Genomic DNA, 25729 nt, shown 5'->3' on the forward strand with positions numbered 1-25729 from the left:
CAGCGCGACCTCATCTCTACAATAAATCAAAAAATCAGCCGGGCGTGGTAGCGCATGCCTGTAATTCTGGCTACTCGGAAGGCTGAGGCGGAAGGATCGCCGGAGCCCAGCAGGTCGAGGCTGCAGTGCTGCGCTCCAGTCTGGGCGACAGAATGAGACTCCAACTCAAATTAAAAAAAAAAAAAAAAAAAAATCTTACCTTATCTCAGATGAGCCAAGAGGAAAGGATATGGGTTTGCACTGGTGAAGGCGGGCAGGCTCACCCCACCCCCACTACATACAATAGGCCAGTGTGAGGGTGTCAGGAACTGTCCCAGCCAAGGTGAGGAGAAGACGGGCAAACTGGGAGGGGAGAAGTTCAGTCAGCTGAGCCTCCTGCCTGGAGTGGACCTGTCCTCAGGAAAGAGCTTGAGAGACGGGGGCTGGAGAGTCCTCAGGCAGCCATTGGCGGGTGACAGGGTGGGTCTTGCTTCCATTTCTGTTCAGACACATGAGGCCTGGCCCTGAGACTTGGAAGGTCCTAGGTGGACCCAGGAGGTACTTTCTCTACCCTCCTGGAAGAGCACGCTGTTTGTCCCACCCTACCCCACCCTCACTGGTACCAGGGAAAGTCACAGCTATATAGGGTAGAACAGACTCCTCCAAAGAATCTGGGCCCAGCCACGGGACCTGGATCACTGTGGGCTCTTATGCTTGCTGCCCCCACTTTTGGAACATGCTCCCAGTACTTCTGCGGCTGGTGTGCTCCCTTTCATTCACATGGCAGTTCAAACCGCAGGCCCTCTCTGGCCACCCGATCTAAGATAGTCCTAAGATGGGGATACATGGTTTTATTTCTCTAAAAAACACACATCACTATCAACAAGGATATCTTTACTGGCTTATTAATAATTTCTCAGATGCTTCCTCGGACTGGATTATAAGCTTCATGAGGCCAGTCTTCTTGCCTGTCTTGTTCATCTCTGTATCTTTGATGTCTAGAATGTCTAGACACTTCTGGTAGACATTTAATAAACTGCTTGTAAAATGAACCAATTACAGACTGGGTGCAGTGGCTCAAACCTGTAATCCCAGCACTTTGGGAGGTCGAGGTGAGAGGATTGTCTGAGCACAGGGGTTTGAAACCAACCTGGGCAACACGTTGAGACCTCATCTCTACAATAAATCTAAAAATTAGCTGGGTGTGGTGATGCGTACCTGTAGTTCCAGCTCCTTGGAAGACTGAGGTGGAAGGAGCCTGAGTCCAGCAGGTCAAGGCTGCGGTGGCTGTGAGCATGCCACTGTGCTCTAGTCTGGGCGACAAGAGCGAGACTCCAACTCAAAAAAAAAAAAAAAAAAGGTCAAGGAAAAATTGACCTTGTGAGCATATATATATATGGCCATGGAGGCACAGTCCCTCCAAAGAGGTTGAACACAGTCCCAAGACCACAGACCCACAAGCCCAGAGCATGTATGTTTGTTGTATGTGTTATATGTATGTTGTGTGTTATATGTGAATTGTTATGTGTGTGCTGTGTGCATTGTGTATGTAGTATATGCATGTGTTATACACGTTGTATGTGTTATCTGTTGTGTATGTATATTGTGTGTGTTGTGTGTGTTGTGTATGTAGTGTGCATGTTGTGTACGTTGTGTGTCCGCTGTATGTGTGTTGTGTGTATGTCGATGAGAAGAGAGAAAACTGCAAGCTGTGAGGTTCCTGCTGCACCAAAGGCAGAGATTCCCAAAGTCTGGTCAACAGCCAACACCTTTTGGGGAGCAGGAAAGGAAGAGGAGAAGGAGAGAGGGCTTCTGAAAGTGATCGCTGAGGCCAGGCAGGTTCTTACAAGGCCTTTGGCTGCCAGCTGGGAGCACCCAACCAAGTATGACCACATCATTCCCCCAATTTCCAGACCCTCTGAACCCTGGCTGCCCCTCCTACCAGAAAGGTATCAGTGTGAAGAGGGAGAATTTGCTCTATCAAGTGTGACCCAGGTTTGGTGATGAATACCAGAGATGGTAGGATCAGCTAGAATAACATGTCACACGGTGGGCTGCGTTCAGGAATGCTGGATTGGGTAACTGGCAAATTGAAAGGCTGCTTCATACTACAATGGTTAAAGAAAAAGGGAATTATCTCATGCCTTTCTTTTCGTCTATCAAGGTGTCAGCGTATGCTAATTACCTGGCAGAGGCTTCAACGGGAAGAGGAAGAACAACTATTATATTTCTGAGGAAAGATTTATCTTGTGTTATTGGTGCCAGTTGGAGGAGGAGGTGGAGATGTTAGGGGGGTCAGAGAGGCAAAGTGAGAACTGTTTCTTGACTTGAATGGAATTGAAAACGCCTTTGAACGGAGATTTCTGTCTAAGATTAGAAACAATAAGCCTCGTTGGGAGCGGCTTTGCTCTGAGCCTGTGGGCCAGGGGAGGGGCCAGCGTGAGTGAGAACTTCAGTGTCCTAGGAGATTGTGGGGCAGGATCAGGCTGGGTGCAGCTGACCTAGGAGAGCAGCTGGAATCTCCCATTCCTTTATGGATTGCCTCGAGGAGGCTGTGTAGCAGGGGAGTTCAGAAGCACTGGCTTAGAGTCAGGTAGCCCCGAGCGTTGAATCCTGGCCCCACTGCCTCCTTGTTGGTCTACGGCACGTCGCTCCCTCTTTCAGTTTCTTCATCTGTGGGGAAGGTAACACCTACTTTATATGGCTACTATCCTCGCTAAACAGAATCATGTACATGAAATGTTCAGTGCAGCTCAGCCAGTAAGAGCACCAGTGGTTATTATTATTCAGCATGTGTTTTCTGAGCATCTAGTGTGGTCCATGCACTGGAAAGCAAAGGTGAATGGGACATGGAACTCTGCCCTCAAGGAATGGATCGCAAAGTGGAAGACCTGTATCTCCTTTGGCTACCCCCCCCCACAGAGGTCCCAGAAAACGGAGAGAGGGGCTAGGTATAGGGCAGGGCCCTCAGTCTTTGCATGAGGCTGTGCTTGCGTGCATTGTAATGATAGTAACAGTTAACTTCAATGCTTGACATGCACGGACTCAAAGTGGAGATGTGGTGGCCAAAGGAGCACCCCAGGAAGAGGCTTGGAGGTGGTAGAGCTTAAGATGATTGAGTTTGAAAATGTGGGGCTGCCTTTGGGAGGGCTGGTCAGGGCCCAAGCTCTGGAGACTAGCACCAGGAGCTTTGTACCTCTGAGGGGATCTGTTTTTGGGGGTCAGATGAGCTGACTCCCAAGTGTTGACCCCGGTGCCTATGTCGAACTTCAGTTGTCCCCAGCCCCTCTCTTCAGGGTCAGCAGCTGTGGAGTCGGTGAGCTGGAGGAGATAGCTGGCATGGTGGCAAGTGTGCTGGATTCAAATCCTACCTCCCACACTTTTCAGCTGGTGGATTTGGGCCAGTTCCTCACCTTACTGTGCCTCAGTTAAATAAAGATAATGAGCCCTAACTGTGGGGTTGTTGGCGGATTAGAAACAAGGCATTCAAAGCACCTGTCACACAGTAGATGTTCCCAAATGGTAGAGATGATTACTAAAATTGGCCATCCTTGCCAGCTGTGTCTGATTCAGCGCCGGCCTCAATTCCTGTGGCCTGGGGAGGCATTTACTGCTCTGGGGATGGCAGAGGAAGGAATAGGGGTGCCACCAGGTGGGTTGTGTGGCAGGCAGAGACTTTGAGCAGGTAATGGCTGTCAGAAACCAGCAAATCACAGGTGTCTCGGGAACAACAGGAGTTACACTCAGACTCCAAAGAACAAACACACAGCACAAGATGTTTTGCCAAAGCAAAGCTGTTTTGATCGTTCCCGGATGTGACATGTATTGCATGAGGGAAGAGAGCCTCTTGCACTGAGGCTGCCTAATTGACAGCCAGCAGCTCCACACAGAGTGGCACTGGACAGGGTGTGGTGGGGGCAAAGCAGCCTCCCTCACACTGCTGACCTCCCCATTGCCTGGGCAAACCTTCATCAGCCGAGGCACTCTGCCTGTGGGTGAGGAAGGGTCATTCTTTTTATTTTTTTATTGAGTCGGAGTCAGACTGGAGTGCAGTAGCATACTCATGGCCACCACAGCCTTGATCTGCTGAGCTCAGGGATCCTTCCGCCTCAGCCTTCCAAGTACCTGGAACTACAGGCGTGCACCACCATGCCTGGTTAATTTTTTGATTTATTGTAGAGACGAGGTCTCACCAAGTTGCCCAGGCTGGTCTCCAGTTCCTGGTCTCAGGCAATCCTCTCGCCTCTGCCTCCCAAAGTGCCAGGATTACAGGCATGAGCCACCACACCCAGTGAGGAAGGCTCATTCTTTCCAGTTCCTCCAGATCCAGCCCCAGCCTCCAACTCTCCAGCCCGCCCCACATCATCCTGGAACCCAGGCTATGTGCCAGTCTAACGAAGCTTCTAAACTTTGCCAAATGCACCAGGTTCCCTCTGGCCTCCAGGCCTTTGCCGATCCTGTTATCTCTGTCTTGGGCTCCTCTGTCACCCACCCCTCTCATCCACCTGGCCAGGAATGTCAAATGCCCCCTTAATAACAGAAAAAGTAGCAGTCGCATTTATTGAGCACTTACTGTGGGTTAAGCGCTTCCCAAATTTCATCTTATTTAATCCTCACAACAATGTACAAAGTAAAAATACTGATAACTGACATGTAGTAGATGCCTACCATTGGCCAGGCACTTCTCTAGGTGCTTTATTTGTATTAACTAATTTATCTCACAACCCTGTGGGATAAGTTACTGTTCTTATGCTTCTTTTTCACGTGAGGAAACTGAGGCATGAAGAGCTCAAGTATCTTGTCCCAGGTCACACGCTTGAAGTAGCAGAGCCCAGGGTTTAACTCAGGCTACCTGACTCCAGACCTGAAGTCCATAACTATTGCACCATCTGTCTCCTGGGCGTCTTCAGCATTCAGTCCAGGGTCATTTCTCCGCAGAGGCCTTCTCTTCTCCCTGACAGGGTCAGAAGTTTCCAGCCACCACCCCATGAAGTTTGCTTGTCTATCCCTCTGGACTAAAAACTCTTGGCAGCGGGGACTGTCCGCTGGTTCAGTGCCACATCCTCACGGCTGGCCCAGCATGTACCGGGTATGTGGCGGGGTTCTATAGGCATTGGCTGCCTGCATGAGGCCTGTCAAGCACATGCCTGCTCTGGCTCCCCCTTTTCAATCACAAGGGCCGTAAAACCCCACCACATACTTTGACTGGGGTTGAATAAATTCAGTCACATAAAACCTGGGTCTCGTTTGTGTACACTTGGTGAGAAACAATATTTTTTCATCCATCTGAATTGCCACAAAAAAGTGATGTTACACTTGGGCTGTACACCTGACCCCATCCTGAACTGAGGAAATTCCAAAGAATTACAGGACAGTCACTTCCTGACACTCCCATTCCCTTTTGAGAACTAGGACTGGGTGTAGGACAGGAGCTGCTTGCCAGCCCTCGATCACACTCTGGCTGAATTTGTGTTTCTTGTGGGGTGCGTTAGGAAGCGCGTCACCACACCCACTCTGTGCCCAACCCTGGCCACATGCTCTGAAGGTCAAGGAGCTGAGAGCCAGAGGACCCTGGAGAGCATGAGGGGCTCTGGTCTCATTCCTTGCATAGTTTCTGTTCCTAAACCATCATAGCACTGTTGCAGGAGCAAACTCTTGTGCCAGGCGTTCACTTTCCCACCGCCAAGGGTAGCTGTTGTTGGCTAACACCTTTTGCGATGAGGCCGAGATAACCATCTCTGCTCTGCCTTGGGAAAGGCTGCCAAAGGAATGGAAGACACGAACATCTCAGGGAAAAGTGAGACTCTTGAAGGTGGGCAGGTCCGGGCAGGCTCCTCAGATGAGGTGGCATTTGGTCTGGCCTCTGCCCCCTGCTGGCCTTTCTCCTGAGATTATAGAGAGTGCAGTTATGTCATATGAACTAGATTTCCCTTTGAGCCAATGACAGTTTGGGGAGAGGTTATGACAGCCTCCAGGAGATGAGAAGCAAGTCCTTATCAGCGCATTACTACCCCCCTAGATGTGCAGCCTGCCCAGCCCGAGCTGGGAGGTGTGGGAGCCTTACTTTCCTCACCAATGAAATGTAGATAATGATAATACCTTCCTCCCAGGCCTGTGGTGAAGATCAAATGAGAGAATGCAGGGAAAAGCGTCTTATATGCTATGAAAGACTCTGACAAATGCTCATTATTTCTTCCTATTCTTCTCCTGGAATTTATCAAACACTTTATAGGCCCTGGAGGTATTTTTTTGACTCCATTCTGCATGGCTTTCTCTGGCCCACAATTCTCCTCTCCTCTCATGTTGTACTTTAGGGGAGGCAGGGTAGTCCAGTGGTTAAGGAGGGAGGGACCAGCTGGCCTGGGTTTGAATTCTGACTCCTCCTCCTCCTCCCCCTCTGAGAGGCATGCTCAGGGCAAGTCAAACAGCCTTTCTGAGTTCCTTCAGTTTCCTCCTGTATAAAATGGGTATACAAATTGAACTTAACCCTGGGATGATGTGAAGACCACATGAGATAATTTGTGCAAAGTCCTCAGTACTGTGCCTTCTAAGTGCTTAAAAAGTGTCTACTGGCCGGGCTCGGTGGCTCAGCCTGTAATCCCAGCACTTTGGAAGACCAAGATGAGTGGATTACCTGAGCCCAGGGCGGCAACTTGGAGAGCCTTCATCTCTATGATAAATCAAAAATTAGCCAGGCGTGGTAGCGCACCTGTAGTTCCAGCTACTTAGAAGGCCGAGGTAGAAGGATCACCAGAGCCCAGCAGGTCGACGCTGGGATGTCTGTGAGTGTGCCACTACACTCCAGCCTGGGTGACAGATTTAGACTCCAACTCAAAAATGTGAATAAATAAATAAAAATAAGAAGTGTCTACTGTGTTGTTGTTATTTATTTTCTCTGGTAGGTGGGTCTCTCAATGAAGAGAGACCTTAGGCACAAGTTTCTTTTCCTTTTTCTTTTTTTTCTGAGTCAGAGTCTCACTCTATCACCCAAACTGAGGTGCAGTGGCACGCTCACGGCCACCACAGCCTCAATTTGCTGGGCTCAGGCAATTCTTCTACCTCAGCCTTCCAAGTAGCTGGAACTACAGGCGTGTACCACCATACCTGGCTAATTTTTTGATTTATTGTAGAGACGAGGTCTCGCCATGTTGCCCAGGGCTGTTCTTGAACCCCTGGGCTCAGGCAATCCTATCTCCTCTGCCTCCCAAAGTGCTGGGATTACAGGCATGAGCCACTGCACCCGGCTGCACAAATTTCTTAGTCTTCTTGTTCCACATTCAGGAAGGGGTAGAGCAACAAGCAGATTAGGGGCTCATTCATGCAAGCAGCATTTTTTGAGTGCCCACTCTGTGCTAGGTACTCCTGGAGCAATAGAATGACTAAATTATGGTCCCTATACCACGCTGCAGTGTAGAAGCCATTTATTCATTCACTCATTGATTCAGGCGGTCAATTATCACCTATTTGCCAAGGTCTCCCCACTCTGGGCTCTGGGGCACAGGGGTGGGGGCAGGGCAGAGAGTCAGAGCAGCAGACGCCTGGCTGGAGTGAGCACCCTGAGGCCTCTGCCTCTTCCTGACACGACTTTCCACTTCCTGTCATTGGCCTCAGTCTCCCCATCTGAACGCCAAGGGGGTTGCTTGAGCTGGTCCCCAAGCTCCTGGTCCACACCAACATTCCAGATTTCTCAGCCAGGATGGACAAATGTCGAGTGACACCCCCGTCCCTACTCCCAGCCCACACACTCACTCGGGGCGCGAGCATCGATCGGCTTGGAGCTCATTAGCGGCCACGCAGCCATTGCTGCATGTCACAGGCTCTTAAAGTCTCCATTACCGAGGTCCCTCGCTCTTCTGTATTTTTAGCCCGCATCTGGAGGAGACGGCTGGCATCTCCTGCAGTTACACATGTCAGGTTCAGTGGTTTCGACAACTCCTCAGGCCTCTGGGCACCTGGAGGTGGGGGCTCTCAGATCTGCTCCTGGAAGAGAAGCTGGTGGGAAGCGTGAGGGCTGGAGGTGGGACCGGGGGGTGGGACCGGGGGGTGGGACCAAGGGTCCTCCCCTCTCCTTTAATCCCCTAGTCTATTCCTCTGGGACACGGCCTCCCAGGTCTGACAGAGTAGAGGGGTCCCCACACCTTTCAGGCTCCTCTGAGATCTAGGAGGCCAAACAGTTCTCTGGATGACACGGGAGTGAGAACAGGTGACGTAAACTTGGGAACAAAACCCACGCCAGCTAGACATTCCCAAGGGTCAGCCACCATCTCCAGCTACAGACGGGCAGAGCAAAGCACACCGAAGCCATCCAGCAGCGTGTTGTCATCCGGCACAGTCAGAGCAGGTTTCTGTCTGCCTGTGGACGCAAGGACAGACCCAAGCATCCTGTCCAGCTTGGGGGCGCCGGAGTTCCTCTGGCTTCGGGTGAGAACTGCAGTTTACAGACTCTGGAATGCCCAAGAAAGGATGTGATCACAGCCCACCGACTCCGAGATTAGTGCTCCCTGGTGAGAGGCACCGGGAACAGGAGGCAGGCCACAGTTTGCCTGGAAGTGTACCAGGTGCAAGGTGGAGGGGGGCGGGTAGGAATTCCACAGTGGAGGAGGGGCCCGAGGTGGGAACAGGGCTTTGCCCGTGTGTCAAGAGCACCAGAACCTGGGCTTCCAGGTAGAGTAAAAGCCTCTGTCCAGGACAGGGTTCAGTCTCCACCCACCCAGCAGCCATACACACTACGTCTTGCAGGTAAAATAAGATAACAGTAATGAACAATTATTGCTTTGTTACTTGGAGCACAACCGTACTAAGTGCTCTCCTTGCATTTCCTGATCGTCTTGCCGGTTCTTCATGTGAAGTCGGGAACATCATGACTATTCTCATCTCATAGATGAGGAAAGTGAGGCTCAGAGAGGCTAAGCGGGCCAGGCAAATTCACACAGCCGCCAAGTGCCAAGCAGATGTGGAATTTCAGTCAAGTCCAGGCTCACCCACACGACGTATGTAGCTGTCAGATGCCCAGTGAAGGAATAAGGTAAGTTCTTGCTCAACAGTGATGTTTTACCAATGATGCAGTGGGAAGAACACTCTTGTGAAGTTTTGGAAGGTTCTGGCTCTGATGCCAGATGTGGTTCTGACAAATCCCCATTTTCCTCTTGACCTCAGAGAGGGGCTGGATTGAGGTGGGGGTGGATCAACGTCACATCACACATCTGTTCTTAGCTCCCATCTGACTCTGACAAGATGCTGAATAATAGTGATAATAGCAAAATTCCTGGAATAGTTCCTCGGTGCTGGGCATGTCATATGTGTTGCTTTATTATTTAATCCTCACGTTTTCCCTGTGAGGTATTATCCTTCAAAAGATGAAGGAATGAGGCTCAGAAAGGCAGAGTGATCCGCCTAAAGTCACACAGCAGATTACCAGGTGAGGTTGGAATTTGAAATGTGGCCTGCTCCCTCTTAACCGCTTCCCTGCTCTGCCTTCTGAGGGATCAGTCCTAGGAGGCCTGCATGTTCTGAGCTTGAGGGGCTTCAGGTGCCAACATGATATGCAGGAGGCGCTCAGGGCTTTCTGTTATCTAGGTGCGAGCAACAGCTGCCCTGCTTTCAGGCTCAGGGAACCGGCCTCCCTTCCCACTGCCATCCACTCCTGCTTTTATTCCTAGAGAATCTACTAGGATGCCCTTCCTGCCTCCAGGTACTCTGAGCATCTCCTGAACACAGAACACCTCCTGAAGGAAGAGGAGGGAGAGAGCCAAAACACCTTCGTTCCGTGCAGAGGGAACTGGAACGGCAATGGGGGGACAACATGCACAGGGACCTGGGGATTTCTAGGCCTTACCACCACCTACAAATCCACCAGGTATTTACGGTGTGCTTGTTGGGTGCCAGGCACCCTTCCCGGGCAGGACTGCCACACACAGTTGTGTGCTGAACAACCCTCTGGAGGTGCCATTGGTACCGTAGACCTGTGTGCCTGAACGTCGTGGGGAGCAAGACCCACCTGGCCCCTGGGCTCACAGAAGAGCAGTCCAGCAGTCCCACAGGGGCCTCAGTCAAGTGAGGCAGGATGGCCTGACAGTGTGGCCAGTGTGATGAAGGGAGAGGAGTGGGGTCTGTGGAAGCTTGCAGAAGAGACCCAGGACCTCTTCTGGTAAATCAAAGAAGGCTTCCTGGAAGAAGTGACTTCTCAAGCAAGGCCCAGAGGATAAATAGGTCCCACCTACATAAGGGGGAACGCCAGTCAGAAGGAAAAGCATGAGCAGCGAATTATAAGACAAGGTGATACACTCTATCGTGATACCCTTCAATCATTTACTCATGAAGGAAAATGGAGGATAGTTATGCCTGGGAGTCGGAAAAATTTCACTCAGGAAGTGACCCTTGAACTGGACCTTGAAGAATGAATAAGAGTTTTCTGGGCCGGGTGCAGTGGCTCAGCCTGTAATCTCAGCACTGTGAGAAGCCGAGGTGAGAGGATCACTTAAGCCCAGGGGTTCGAGACCAGCCTGGGCAATTTGGTGAGACCTCGTCTCTACAATAAATCAAAAAATTTGCTGGACATGGTGGCACCCTGTAGTTCCAGCTACTTGGAAGGCTGAGGTGGAAGGGTTGCCTGAGCCCAGAGGGTCGAGGTTGTGGTGGCCGTGAGTGTGCCACTACATTCCAGCCTGGGTGACAGAATGAGAATCCAACTCAAAAAAAAAAAAGAGTTTTCTGGGGTTGGGGGGAAGAGAGTTTCCTGGGGGAGAGAAGCATCTCAATTACGGGTGGACATTTTTTTGTTTGTTTGTTTGGTTTGGTTTTTTTTTTTTGGTTTTTTTTTGAGTGGGAGTCTCACTCTGTCACCCAGACTGGAGTGCAGTGGCTGCTCCTGGCCACCGCAGCCTCGACCTGCTGGGTTCCGGCGATCCTTCCGCCTCAGCCTTCCGAGTAGCTGAAACTACAGGCACATGCTACCACACCCGGCTCATTTTGGTTTATTGTAGAGATGTATTGGGTCTTGCCAAGTTGCCCAGGCAGGTCTCGAACCCGCGGGCTCAGGGAATCCACTCACCTCAGCCTCCCAAAGACGCGGGATTACAGGCTGAGCCACCGAGCCTGGCTACGAGTGAAAATTTTGTAGCGTGTTGCCTGCACAAAGTGAAGGTTTAGGTACCTTCCCCAGGCTATCCTTAGTAACTCTTGTCTCTCAAGCCGAACCTTGATATGTATCATTCATTTTTCACATGGCCTCATCTGTTAATAGGGGCTCAGGTAGGAATGCTGAATGGATGTGTGCCTGAGTGCAGGAATTAATGGATGGGTGGAAGGACTACAGCATGCTTGAATGAAGGAGTAGTTGAAAGAATGAATAATAATAGCAAACATTTCATATGTGCTTTCCATGCACCAGGCATTGTTCTAAGCACTTCATGTTTATTAAATCATTAAATCCTCACACAACCCTAGGAGGTAGGTTTTGTTATTATGTGCATTTTACAAATGAGGAAAGTCAGGCGTGCGAGGTTAAGTAACGTGCGGGACGCCACACTGCTAAGAGGTGGGAGCCAGGGTTTAAACCGAGGCAGTCTGGCTCCAGGGGACGCTACAGGCTGGGTCCTAGTTCCTTCCTTTCTCACTCCACAGGGTTTCTTGGCTAAGCCTCTCCAGAATGTGCTGTTTCCTTGGAGCAGACCCGGGTCCAGGTGGTCCGAGTCAGCCTGCGCTCCTGGCCACCTGGGATGGGAAGTACCAGGGACGGGAAGTACCTCACCCAAATGCTGAGATGGACTCCTCCCAGGCAGCTTCGGGGAGGAAGCTGGGCCTCTGCCCTCACAGTGGAGCTCAGCTCTGGGAGTGTCTCTTCGATCACTGAGCAGGAAGCTTGAAGTTTGCCTTTTGGCTGACTGTATTAGCATTTCGGAAGAGTCCCCCTTCTTGGGAAGTGTATTAACGACTCACTCCAGCTGGTCTCTCACCCAGGGCAGGCTCATTGTGAAGTATCTCAGATTTCCCAGGAATCCTCAGAGACATTTTGACATTCCGATTGTCATTGCCAACGTGGGCTGCGAAGGAATTAATTGACATGGATGAAACCCTCAATTTCCAAGGGCTGTGTCATAAAATAAAGGTTATTGTATTATTGCAGATTCCACCACTAATGAAAAAGGGCTAAAGACCATGATCACAATATGGCCTGCTTAGTGAGTAGGGACTGACTTACATTTCCACAAGCAATCATCCTGAACTTTGGGGAATAATAATAATTATTATTATTATTTATTGAGAATGATATGGAATATTGAGAGTGATATATGTTTATGATTTGGCAGTCACTTTACTAAATGACATATATATAAATGTATTTCAACCCTATGAAGGGGATATTATTTTTCCAGATGAAGAAACTGAGGCATGGAGAGATGAAATGAACATGGCTAGTAAGTTGTAGATTAGAAATAGACAAGCTGGTGAGTAAAAACATTTATTTTCTTGAGATGAAGGATTATTAAAATGCCTGAGCAGACTGCTGGGCTCGGTGGCTCAGCCTGTAATCCTGCGCCTTTGGGAGGCTGAGGTGAGTGGATTGCCTGAGCCTGTGGGTTCGAGACCCGCCTGGGCAGCGAGACCTCATCTCTACAATAAATCGAAAAATCAGCCGGGCGTGGTAGCGCATGCCTGTAATTCCGGCTACTCGGAAGGCTGAGGCGGAAGGATCGTCGGAGTCCAGCAGGTCGAGGCTGCAGAGGCCGGAAGCGGCCACTGCCCTCCAGTCTGGGCGACAGAGTGAGACTCCAACTCAAAAAAAAGAAAACGAAAAAAAAATACCTGAGCAGAAAAGGTTAAGATATGGACTAAGTATACAGGATTCTGGGTGGTAGAGTATTAGAAGTGTGTGTACACATTTCCTAGACTCTGAGACAACACCACTGCCCGCCCCCTCTCAGATCACAGGAATCCCATCCGTCCATCTACCCATCCATCCATACAAAAGAGATCCATCCGTTCATAATCCACCCATCCAGTCATCCATTAATCTGTCCATCAGCTTACTCATTCATTTATCCATCATCCACCCATCCATTCATGCATCCATTCATTAAGTCATATAATCATGCATTTGCTAATGTATTCAATTCAGGGTTTCTCTCACTACCCCTCTCTGGTTCATGTCATAGGGGTAGGTGCCCTCCTCTCCTATGGGTGCCAGCTATGACTAATGCAGCAGGAGGAAAAGGTGCTGGGAGGTACAGTACCAGCTCCATAATTTGTAAAGTCTCTTTAACTTTCTCATCCCCAGTCTTCCTGTGTGCAAAATGGGAACAATATTTGCAGGCTGCTTTGAATTTCAAGCAAGCAAATATAAGACATACTTGAGAAATATAAAAGTTCTGCATAAATTTATGTCTCCATCATCATTATCATCACTAGTGCAGCATGTACTCAAACCTATAACATCCTTAGGTTTGGGAAGTCAGCATCTATAAAATGAGCCATTTCTGATTTTTTTTTTTTTTTGAGTTGGAGTCTCACTCTGTCGCCCAGACTGGAGTGCAGTGGCCGCTCCCGGCCACTGCAGCCTCAACCTGCCGGGCTCTGGCGATCCTTCTGCCTCAGCCTTCCGAGTAGCCAGAATTACAGGCACGTACTATCATGTCTGGCTGACTTTTTGATTTATTGTAGAGATGAGGTCTTGCCAAGTTGCCTAGGTGGGTCTGGAAGCCGCGGGCTCAAGCAATCCACTCACCTCAGCCTCTCAAAGCGCGGGATTACAGGCTGAGCCACCGAGCCCGGCTCTGATTTTGTTTTATAGAAATTCTGTAAAATTTACAAATACGAATTTGGTAAAATAAAATTACTTTAAATCATGCAACTACTCAGTTTTATAATAATCAGATCTATTTCATGTCCTCTTGGGGCTACAGGAGGTATTGGGGGGGTAGGAGTTTGAAAGGGGTTTGGCAAAGAGGGGTATTTGATCATGGAACATCGGGCCTGTCATTTCTGCCTTAATGGGCTGAGCTCTCCAAAGTTACTATATATCAGGATGATTGTTCAAGGCTTATTCCCTGTTGGTTATAAGAAGAAGTTAGGGAATGCTATAAGGAACATGTGCCTGAAAACCCATAAAAAGATGAACAATCAGACTCCAAGATGAGCAGGAACTGCAGTAAATACAGGCTGTATAGACACTGTGTATAAGTCAGCATGGATTACATTATGCTGACTTATACAGTAACAAACAATCCCCAAATCTCAGAGGTCAATGACAAATGTTTATTTCTCCATTATATGACATGTCTGTCGGGGGTCTGCTGCAGCTCTGCTCCCTACTTTGTTCACTCTAAAACCTAGGCCAGCAGAGGAGCACACTGGTTCTTAAAGCTTCCCTTCACATTTTGTTGGCCAATGCAAATCACATGGCCAAGGCTGACATCAGTGGGAAGTATACTCTACTTTCAGAAAGGGCACTCAAGGGAGGGACAGCAAACATTTGGAACAGTAATACAACTTTCCATATACATAGTAACTGAACTAGAAGGTTATTTGAAGCCGGGCTCGGTGGCTCAGCCTGTAATCCCGCACCTTTGGGAGGCTGAGGTGAGTGGATTGCCTAAGCCCGCGGGTTCGAGACCCGCCTGGGCAGCGAGACCTCATCTCTACAGTAAATCAAAAAATCAGCCGGGCGTGGTAGTGCGCGCCTGTAATTCCGGCTACTCGGAAACTGAGGTGGAAGGATCGGCAGAGCCCAGCAGGTCGAGGCTGCGGTGGCCGGGAGCGGCCACTGCACTCCAGTCTGGGTGACAGAGTGAGACTCCAACTCAAAAAAAAAAATAAATAGAAGGTTATTTGAACATCAAAGTGGCATGGAGGAGGGACCTTTGCAGGAAGGTGTGGTCGCTCAGATAACTCAGCATCTCTCTGTGTGTCTGTGTCTTCTCTCACCACCCACTGCCTCTGCACAGTTCCTGTGTCTTGTGGCTTTTGCTTTTCTGTCTTGAGGTTCCTGTTCCTTTATGACTTTGACTTCCCCTTCATAGCCCCTTTGCTGTCTTTCCTGCTTATGACCTTTTACCTTCTGGTCTTGCCATCAGTTAGCCCGAACTCTTGGGCTGAGGTGCCAGAAAGCCAAGTCAAAGTAGTTTAAACAAAAGGAAAAAGAAGGAACTTTTTGACTCCCAAAGGAAAAAACCAAAGGTGGAGCTGACTTTCAGCATGGCTGGGTCTCTGGGCCTCAGTGATATTCTTGCCATCTCGTGTCCTTCTTTCTGCTGTGTTAACTCCATCTTTGGGCAGACTCTCTCATCTTGTTGATGGAATGGTTGCTATGGCAGAGGCTCCGGTTGTCTGCCAACAGTCGTCCTTCTCTTCTTCCAACATGGCAGAATATTTTAGTTGGCACTATGGCCTCTCTTGCAACTAGATGTGCTTTGGGACTAAATTCTGGCTAAAGATATACAAGCAAAAATGATGTGTGTATTTTAGGGCTGTTCTCCTAAAAGGGAAGGGCATTTCCCTTGCTTCCCTTTCCTTTTCCTGCCTGCTGGCTGGCTGGAATATAATCATGGTGGTGACAATTGTCACCCCCAGAGCGGCAGAGCAACAAGATAGAAGGAGCCTGGGCTTCTGAGGACGTTGGCAGAGCAGACATGTTACATCCACTTGGGCTTTTATTTTATTTTATTTTATTTTATTTTTTTTTATTTTTTGAGTTGGAGTCTCACTCTGTCGCCCAGACTGGAGGCAGTGGCCGCTTCTAGCCACCGCAGCCTCGACCTGCTGGGCCCTGGCGATCCTTCCGCCTCAGCCTTCCGAGTAGCCGGAATTACAGGCATGTGCTACCATGCCCAGCTGATTTTTTGATTTATTGTAGAGATGAGGTCTCACTGCCTAGGTGGGTCTCGAACCTGCGGGCTCAGGCAACACTTAGGCTTTTATATGAGAAAGAAGTAGACTTGTATTATGTTTCAGTCCCTGCTATTTGGGTCTCTTTTACAGTAGCCAGACCAGCATCTTAATTAATTCACTTTCCCCTCCTAACCCATCATTGTGGTCAGGGGATGAAATCTCCTTACTGGGATTGGGGTTCTATCCCGGAGTCTGGGGAGGGACTAGCTCACCCTTACTCTAGCACTGTAAGCAGTGGAGGAATTATTCCCCAAGGAATACTGGGGCACTATCACCAGAAAAATGTGAAATGAGTGCTGGGCAAGCAAAAGCAGCCCATGTCCATCATCCCCGCTAACTTCTCATCTCCTTATTCTTGTTGATTTAGAGTTCCTGGAGAGAAAACTGGACTGGCCCAATTCTTCTTTTTCCTCCCTCCAGTCCACAGCAGAGGTTCCTGATCTGTGGGTTATCACCTGGTGCCTGCTAATGGTCCCATCGACTGTGGCTATGGAGATGGGTTCCCTATGGCTGTCCCTTTGGTAGCTGAGGTGGACAGAGTAGACAGCATGATTCACAAGTCTTCAGAGCTCTCTGTCCACTTACTGCAGGGGATGGGGTTCATGAGGAGGCCTGGGGGGAATTCAGGAAGCAGACTAGTGTCTTAGTCTGTTCAGACTGCTATAACAAAATACTATAAACCCGGTGGCTTATAAACGACAGAAATTTATTCCTCACAGTCCTTGAGTCTGGAAGTCCAAGATCAAGGTGTTGACAGATTCAGTGTATGGTGAAAGCTGTCTGCATGGTTCATAGGACAGTGCCTTCTCATGTAGTGGAACTGGCAAAGGACCCCCCTGGGGCTTTTTATAAGGGCACTAATCCTATTCATGAGGGCTCCACCCTCATGATCTACTCACCTCAGAGGCCCTACCTGCAAATACCATCATGATGGTGATTAGGTTTTCAATATATAAATTTTGGAGGGGAAAAAAAACCAAAACATTTAGACCATAGCAACTAGGTCTAACTCTAGCCTGGGGGAATGAACTAGGGAAAGGGTAGGAATTGGCGAAGGGTATCTGTATCTATGCTGTCTGCCCATGATCATCTCCGCAAAATAACACAAGGATCCTAGTTGGGTCATCTTCACTGTGCCAAAGGCAAGACAAGTTCTTTAAATTTACTGCAAATGGTCATTGGGGATGGACCAGAGTGTTTGTTAACTCCAAATGCCAATAAATGTTGATAAATAATGCTATTAAAAATGTATTATTGCTCTGACACTTTGTTATAACATCTTTCCTCTTACTTTTTCCCTGTGTAACATTTACTTTAAAAGGCCCCAGCCAAAGCCAAACACCAATAAAACTGCACCAAGTCTCCCAGAACAACTTCATTTATGAAACACTCAAAGCCTCAGCACTTGGGGAAAAGCCACCGAGATATTCCACTGTTTTGTAAACTTTGCAAAATTTGTAGTTCCTGTGGTTGAGGCCTAACTGCACAGTGCATTTGAAATTTTGAAGCTTCAATTGCTTAAAAATATTGTAACTGCTTCTCAAACAGGAAAATTGCATTTAGATTTCCCTCTGTGTTTAACCTCAGACTGGCAAGAGATAGTCTTCAAATTTCCTCAGCAAATGAAAATCACTTTAGGATTGAGATTGCATATGGATAGCTCCTACTACGAGAGAAAGAAAATCTTCAGGAACAAATACAGTCATACATTCTGTGCTGGGCCCATAACGTAGAGAAATAGATGATCATTTTGTCCTATAATCCACAGTATGAGGGATTTGGGACACAGACAAGGAAAGACATTCTTGAATATGAGGTTCAGTCACATCTGAACTGTTACTAAGGGAAATTGCAGTGGCCTGCGCTCAATTTTCTTAGAGCCAGCCTCCAGTAAAATTGTACCATTCCTCTGGCACTTTCCAAGTCAAAATTCCCTTCTTCCCCACATAGGCCCTAGTACCTTCACACCATCTCTTCTCATCAGTCAGTCTTATAAGTCAGTCAGACTAAAGTGTGGTTGTTTGCATCTTAAAGGGAGCCAATGGAAGAAAGCAGTGCTTTACCCAAAGGAATGAGTCGCCATGGGTGAAATTCTAGGCAATGACAGACAGTCTATTATATGGAGGGTTGAACAGGAGTCTTTTTTGTCTAATCATAAGACTGGTTTTACCTTTGATCAATTAATACATCCACTTTCCTCCCTCCCCCCTTGTCTCCCATCCCTCTCCACTTCTACCTATTCAACAGACTTCTCTGGGGTGCCATTCTTTATGTTCACTGTTGAAGACTTGGAACAGGAAATTCCTGCAACAAAGGGAACTGAGCCTGGGAAATCATAATCATAATCATATAACTGCAATTGCCATTCATTGAGTGGGTGCTCACTACATGCTGGGGACTGTGCTAGGATCTTTGTGTGGATGGCATTTAATCTTCACAAAAACCGGTGTGGTAGGTAATATTTATTATTCCCTTTTCACAGACAAGAAAACAGAGGCACCGGTTGGGGTCCAAGGTCACACATATTAAGGTGTAGGACTGGGTTATCAATGAAGGCAGTCTGATTTCAGAGCTTTCGGTTCCAAGTGAGATTAGATTAAAATAAGCATAGCCGGGCTCGGTGGCTCAGCCTGTAATCCCGCGTCTTTGGGAGGCTGAGGTGAGTGGATTGCCTGAGCCTGCGGGTTCGAGACCTGCCTGGGCAACAAGACCTCATTTCTACAATAAATCAAAAAATCAGCCGGGCGTGGTAGTGCGTGCCTGCAGTTCCGGCTACTCAGAAGGCTGAGGCGGAAGGCTTGCCGGAGCCCAGCAGGCGAGGCTGCGGTGGCCGGGAGCGGCCACTGCACTCCAGTCTGGGCGACAGAGTGAGACTCCAACTCAAAAAAAATTAAAAAAATAAAAATAATAAAATAAAATAAGCATAGAAGGCCAGCTTTGAGTAGGCAAAGTCCTCAATGTGTGCTGCTCTGCCAGAGGAATTGGATTGAGGAGGTGGCAAGAAGGGTCAGCCTCTAGCCTAGTGTATACAAGTTTCAGGTGAGGAGCGCCCCAGTGGGTCACCCCATTCTTGTTCTTGCTACCCCCAAGGTCCCCTCCCCCCTGCTAGCAGACACCAGAAGCCAGCAGCCTGGCTGGGCCCCAGGCATGGCTCTGGTCAGGAAAAGGGGATCTTTTGTGAGTTGCAGGCCTGGTCTCTGTTAATGCCAATTAGCGTTTCTGCCTGCTTGGAGCTGTGGGGCCAGCAGGCTTCTGTTATCCTGGTGGCTGGAGGTTCTGGCCTAGAAATGCTCAGGATGTGGGACAGAAGGCAGAGAGTCTGAGGGGAGGGACTCTGTCATTGAATGGAGAGGAAATGGGTTTCACAGAGGCTCAGTGGGGCCCAGCAGCCTCAAGGGCAGGGCTCTCTGAGACCAGACAAAGAGGAAGAGGAGAGAAGGATATCTAGGACTCCCTCTACTCCACCCCCGCATGTCTTCCTGTACCTTGGCTAGGGATTGGGGGCCTGGCTCTTGGGAGAGAAGGTCGAGAGCAGACTCTGACATTCCTCAGTTCGTGCAAAACTCTAGGAGCTCAGCCATCTATGGTTGTGTGTGCCTTACTCTGCCTTAAAGCAAGCCCAGAAAATTGGCTTCTGATTCCCAGTAGCCCGGGATTTGTGACTGGTTACAGGGTAAACTTGAATAAATGATATCAAGTTAGCAGACTGAGTCCTTAGGAAGAGTTGGGCAGGGGACAACCAAGAAAACCTGGCGGCTCCTTTATGAGGCTGTCCCCTGGGCTCCCAGACAGGCCTGAGTGGGACTCCTGAGTTCCTGTGGCCTGGGGGATGGCCCCATGTCTGCTTGTCCCAACTCTGTGGCCTGGAGGATAACCCGGTGTCTGCCTGCTCCCTGAGCTCCCCTCCCTTGCCCTCTGGCCCCTTTTGTGTGCCCCCTTCATCTGTCCTTTCAGTGCTCTGCCTCTTGTCCCGATCTCCACTGAGCCTGCTCCACTATGATCCTCCAGCAGGAGGTGCTCCACTAAGGTCTTCCAGCAACGTCATTGTCACATTTCCAGCACTCATGTGAGCTGGACCACCTCACCCGTCCCTGCTTCCCGAGAGCTATCTGCAGCATCACTTGCAGAGCCAGCAGCCACAGATGCCGGAGAGCTGATGAGTGTCACCCCTTCCCTGGCTCCTGGTCCTGGCTCCAGTGATTCACCCCGATGCCCCAGGGACTGGTTTTCCAGAATCCCATCACTGTAGGTTCAAGACCATCACTTTAGAGGTTTCTTTTGCCCGTGCCAGCTTTGGCATATCACTCTTTCTTTTCTCTCTTCTTTCTCTAATAAACTTTGTTTAAAAACTTTTTAAAAAAAGACCATCACTTCACCTTCTAAACACAGAACTTACTCTCCTGCTCTCGCCCCACCTTTCCCTTCTCAAACCCCCATCTTCTCTTCCTTGCAGTCTTCACTTTTTTCCCAGAGGCTTCTTCAAAATCCCACAGCAACCACTATTTCCTGGTCCCACATCCCTAGGAAATGTACAATTTCAAGGGCAGGGCAGGGCCTGAAGGGCAATAGAGGTCTAACATTGGCTTCCCAATCCCCAGACTCAGCCCTTCTCAGTTGCTGCAGGATGATACCTCAACCTAGAGCACAAATTACCATTTCCTTCTGTCCTGAGAAAAGGCAGCTCACCATCTCCCCAGCCTCCCATGAGGGGCAAGTACTGCGGCCCCTCTTCCTTGGGAAGACTCTCACTACTGCTTGGCCCTGCCAAAACTCAGGTGAAAGCCCCAGGATGCTCCTTAGTCAGGAAAAGGTTCAGGCCCCACCAGTATACTACAGACACGAAACTGAAGACACATGGGTGTTCACTGGGATATCTACCTGGGTCTCCTGGGCTGTGGGGAGGCACTGAAGAGGGGTGGGGGGCATCGCTGTGCTCTGCGGCAGGAACTGAGAAAGAGGCTTGGGCTGCCTGGACACTCAGGGGCTCCTTCACAGCCTGGGTGGCCTGGGAGGCTTTTCTGTTGGCTGCTTGGGTTGAGACTGGGTATACTGGGCTCTGAGCGTACGTCAGCCACTAGTATTAATGCAGATGGAATTGGAGCATTCAGGCCAGCACACACGGCTCCCGTTTCCTGACGAGTTAGCGAGAGTCACTTGAGCCCCATAACCTTGATAGGAAGTTTATTCTCATTTTACAGCTGAGGAAATGGAGGCTCAGAGTGGGTAAGTACCTGCCCAGGAATGCACAACAAGAAAGGTATGGAGCTGGGTTTTGAATCCAAATCTGTGTGACTCCAGAGCTCCAGCTCTAAAATGCAGTGCATCGTCATAGACAGGGCCCTCGTCACTTCCCCTGCCCCTTCCAGGGCTTCCGCTGGGCACTGCCGCTGCTGGGACTCTGGGGCTAGAGAGCTGGAGCCTTGGAAAGCCAGGCTGCTCGGAGGCCTGCCTTGAGGGACCTGTGGTGCCAGGATTCCAGGGCTGGAAAGGAGATTTGAGAGACTTTCTCTCCACCCACTGGCCGCCCACACCTACCCTGTCATTGGTGGCTGACAGGGGCTGCTTTGCCAACAAAGATGTCACTGAAGCTTTCTGCTAGCTTGTCAGCTACCTCTCTCAGGGAAGGAGTGGGTGGACGGAACAGTCACTGGGCTCGACTCTGTCCTTCTAGCAGGTGCTGCTGCCACCCAGGGCTTCCTAGGGAGGAAAGGGGTCCTACCAGGGGCTGCCCCGTCTTCCCCCGGCTTGAGGCACACAGTCAGCCCGTCTCTGCCCATCCCTGCCCCCAGAAGCCAGGGTCACAAGGTTCTGGAGAAATAACACCCCACGCCTAGCAGGAAGGGACTGGGCTGCCTAGTGCCATGACAAGCTGGGGATCCTCAGCCTGGCACTGGGGGCCTCTGGCATTCAGATCTCCTTGCTGAATGACTGGCATAGTTTCCCCCACTCAGACTGGTCCCATGAACTGCCCCCCCCCCCCCCACCGGGAGGGAGCTTCAGACATGCTCTTTCCTTCCTCTCTCCTTTCCTCTCTTTTCTCCTTCCCTCGCTCTCTTCTCTGTTCATCTAAATCCTGCCCACACAGGAAGGCATAACTCTCACCTCCCCCAGGGAGCCTTCCTGGACTACTCCAGCTTACAGCAAGAGCATCTTCCTCTGAGCCTTCACAATTCATAGAACAGAACTACACTCTATTGTATCATTATATCTCAGTCTTGTTTTTCCAATTAGCCCATCATTCTCTGGAGGGCAGAGACCCTTTTTTTTGCCTCTCCCAGTTCATTTAGAGAAGGGTTGGACTTTCCTAGAACCCAGTCATTACTGGTTGGCTAATTGGAATCTGCTGACCTGTGTTCAGGGCCTGGCATGTGCATGGGTACTACACATACTTTTCATGTGTCTATGTATGTGCCTATTGCATGTTTGCGCATGTACGTATGGCATGTGAGTTCATGCATTGTGCCACATTTATAAATGGCTTAATTAATTCAGCAAGCGGTTATTGAGATCCTGTCATAGCTGGGCACTGCGCCAGGTGCTGGGGCTACAATGGTGAATAAGAAATAGACTTTGCTAGCCCCTCAGATCTGGGAAGAGGGACCACTAAAGAAGCGGTCACAATCACACGCGCTACATGCCGTGGTGTTCCCACTGACTTCAGTCAGTCTAGGGATGCAGGTCAGGGAGGGACTCATGGAGAGAGGAAAACTTGGCTGAGACTTAGAATCTGTTGGCGATTGACTTGTGTCCTCCAAAAGTTATGTTCAGGTTTTAACATACAATCACAGGCATGTAAACACCCAGGACCCATACATGTGACCTTATAGGGAAACAGGGTCTTTGTAGATGTCATCACATTAAGATAAAGTCATGCTGGATTAGTGTACACCCAAATCCAACGACATGTCCATCTCACGAGTGGGACATTTGGATACAGACACAGGGAGAATGCCATCTGACGACAGAGACATGATTGGAGCAATAGGTCTACAAGTCAAGGAATGCCAGGGATCGCAGCCATCAGAAGCTCTTGAGAGCAGGAGGCCATAGTTGACTGCTTTTTGCCTCTCCCAGTGCATCTAGACAAGGGTTGGAGTTTTTTCCGGAACTCAGAGAGACGCATGGACAGATTCTCTCTCTGAGCTCCCAGGAAGGAAACAACCCTGCCAATACTGTGACTTTAGATCTCAGAACCGTGTGAGAATAGATTTCTGTTGTTTTAAAGCCACCCCGTTTGTGGTCATTTGTTATGGACACTGGATGCCCCAGGTAACTAATACAGAAGCTTACCAGAAATCTGCCAGGTGAGGAAATGAAGAGAAGAATGATGCCATCATGAGGGACAAACTATACACTGGTGTGAAGGAGTGGGAGGGTACGGCAGAGAAAAATGGAAAGAGCTGGAATATCCCTTAGGAGGTGGAAATGGAGAATCACATGTTAGATCACACATGTGTGTATGATGGTTTGCATGGCTATGATTGTATATATGAGCATAGTTTGTGAGTCCATGCATGTGCTTCTTGGAGTTTTGCATGTTTTGCCTGGTTTTTATGATTTGCATGTTTCTGTGTGCTCTTGCATGGTTCGCGTGTGTGTGTTCTGACCCGTGTGTGTGTGCTTAGCAGCTCAGTACATGTATGTGCACAGTCTACAGGCATGCGCATTGAACCCAAAGAAGTTGGTTCATGCTCGCTCACAGGAAGATTTGAAGCCAGCTGGAACCCTGTATCCTTGTCTACATGATGGATGCTCATGGAGAATGGCAAAAACCTGGTGAGACAGTGCATGACTCAATGCTCATCTGTCCTGGTTAAGGAAGACTGAGGCAGAACAGACATCACCTGGACCACATTGGTTAGCAAGAAGCATGTGCAGTACAGAACCTTGAGCTTGACAGCTGGGGGTAGCCTCGGAGATGATTCTGATTCCTCTTGCCCCTCAGCCCAGCCCCACTGGCACTGCTCCTGGGGAGTCTTCAAACTCAGCCCACCAGCTCCCCCATCTTCTTGCAGGAGCCCCATTCCTTGGGCAAGTATTGTAGCAGAGAGCAGGATTCAGGGGAAGGGCCACCTCTATCCCAGGCTCTCCTGATGGGACGTGCAAAAGGTTGTACACGTGTACATTTTTCTGGAAAGATCACAGCCACAGAGGCTGTGACCCAGGAAATCTAAGAAGCATTTCTCTAGTCTAGGCTGACATTGAGAATGTGTGTGCATGGTACTTGCAGGTGTGTGCAAGCATGCGGAACTCCCAACCTGTTTCTTCTCCGAGAATATGGTTGGATCAGGATGTCAAGTGCAGCCCCAGGCCCTGCCAGCTGCTGCCATGGTCAGATTGCAGGGGACTGTCCTTGACGGGGCTGGTACAACAGACGGAGCCACTGTTAAGGACAAAAAGGGAGGGTGCTGCTTTGTAGGGAAGGCTGACATGTGGCCTACAGGAACTCCTCGAGGTCAGCTCCCTGCCAGACCCTCAGCCCTTGGACATTTGAGATGCAGCCTTGGAAGGGGAGCCAGGTGAGTGTATGGGCGGGAATGGCAGGAGGGGGTCCACAGGGAGAGTTGGGAAAGTTCCTCTGTAGCAATGGAGGCTGTTCAGGACCATGGTCAGCGCCCCCAGTTCCCACAGCCCCAGCTGGCTCTGCCAGTTTCCAGTCCTATGTCAGTGCCTCCAGGCACGGCAGAGATGCTGAGTACTGCGAGCCTGAGTTCAGCACATCCTGAGTTCAGGATGTGGCAGGAGGCCTCGTCGGGGCTGCAGGAGTTTTAGAGAAGCTGACTGTGGAGGAGGAGGGTCCCTCGTGGGTAGTTAGGGGATGCTGAACCCCAATAGAATGAGGGAAGAGGATCTTCTAGAAGTCAGGGCTGGGGGTGGGGTGGAGGCATGATAGGGGAACTCTTGGCCGCAGACTCAGCCAGTGGAAAGGAGGAGGAAGCATATCCTCTGGAGGAGGAGGAGGAATGTCCACAGCTCGAGGGTATTTCTCTCCCTTCTTATCTCAAGTGCTGGGCCAGGCCAGCCTGGGCCTCACCACCCTGGCCGACCAAACTTGCTCTTCCTGTAAGTTCTCCAAACATTCCTGGGTCAGGGGTTTTCCTGAGGCTGTTCCCTGGAACCTCTCCCATGTCCCTCTCTTCTGCTGTCTCACTCTCTTCCTATGCTTTCCTGCCACCATCACAGCCCTGTCCTCTGCATCCTGTTGTAGCCCAGCAATACTTTACTGCTGCCACTGCATCAAGGATCCTGTGACTTCTGGACATCAGGCTCTCTTTCTTCCAAAAAACTTTTTACAAGCAATGAATTAACCTCATCAAACCCTTTTGTGGAGCCCAGCTCAGAGAGGGAGGCAGGGGAAGTGCCTTGTCCCCTGAGGCCAGTCAAGTGGATATGTGGCTACCCAGGAAGCTGCTGGGGGATTTGCTATGGAGAAGTGAGGGGGTCACCCTGTCTGCTCTCAGCCCTAGTTTAGTCTCCAAACCGCCTTCCTCATTGGCTCCCTCCAGTTGTTCATTACTCTTTTCTCCCAGTTCTCTTCCAGGCAACCTCTGGGGTCAAAGCTCACATGCAAAGGAGCATGCAGGTGAGTATGGAGGAACACAACTTCCCATGGTAGTGATAACCTTTCCCCTGCATGTCTGGCCTGCCATTTTGGTGCAGTAAATGTCAAGGAAATACATGGAAATGAGGTGTGTCCTCATGCAAATGGGCCGGGCATCCTGGCCAATTCAAGGGCAGCATGTGGTCTTCTGGGGCATACTCAGGCAGGATCCAACATTCTAGGACCCCAGAGGCAGTGCTTCAAATGCTGGGGCACTGGGTAGGGGAGCATCATGCCCACCTCAGTTGGTCCTGATGCCAGTGG

This window comes from Carlito syrichta, unplaced genomic scaffold, assembly GCF_000164805.1.
Source record: "Carlito syrichta isolate Samal-C Ts95f unplaced genomic scaffold, Tarsius_syrichta-2.0.1 Scaffold309624, whole genome shotgun sequence".
In the NCBI taxonomy this organism is placed as follows: Eukaryota; Metazoa; Chordata; class Mammalia; order Primates; family Tarsiidae; genus Carlito; species Carlito syrichta.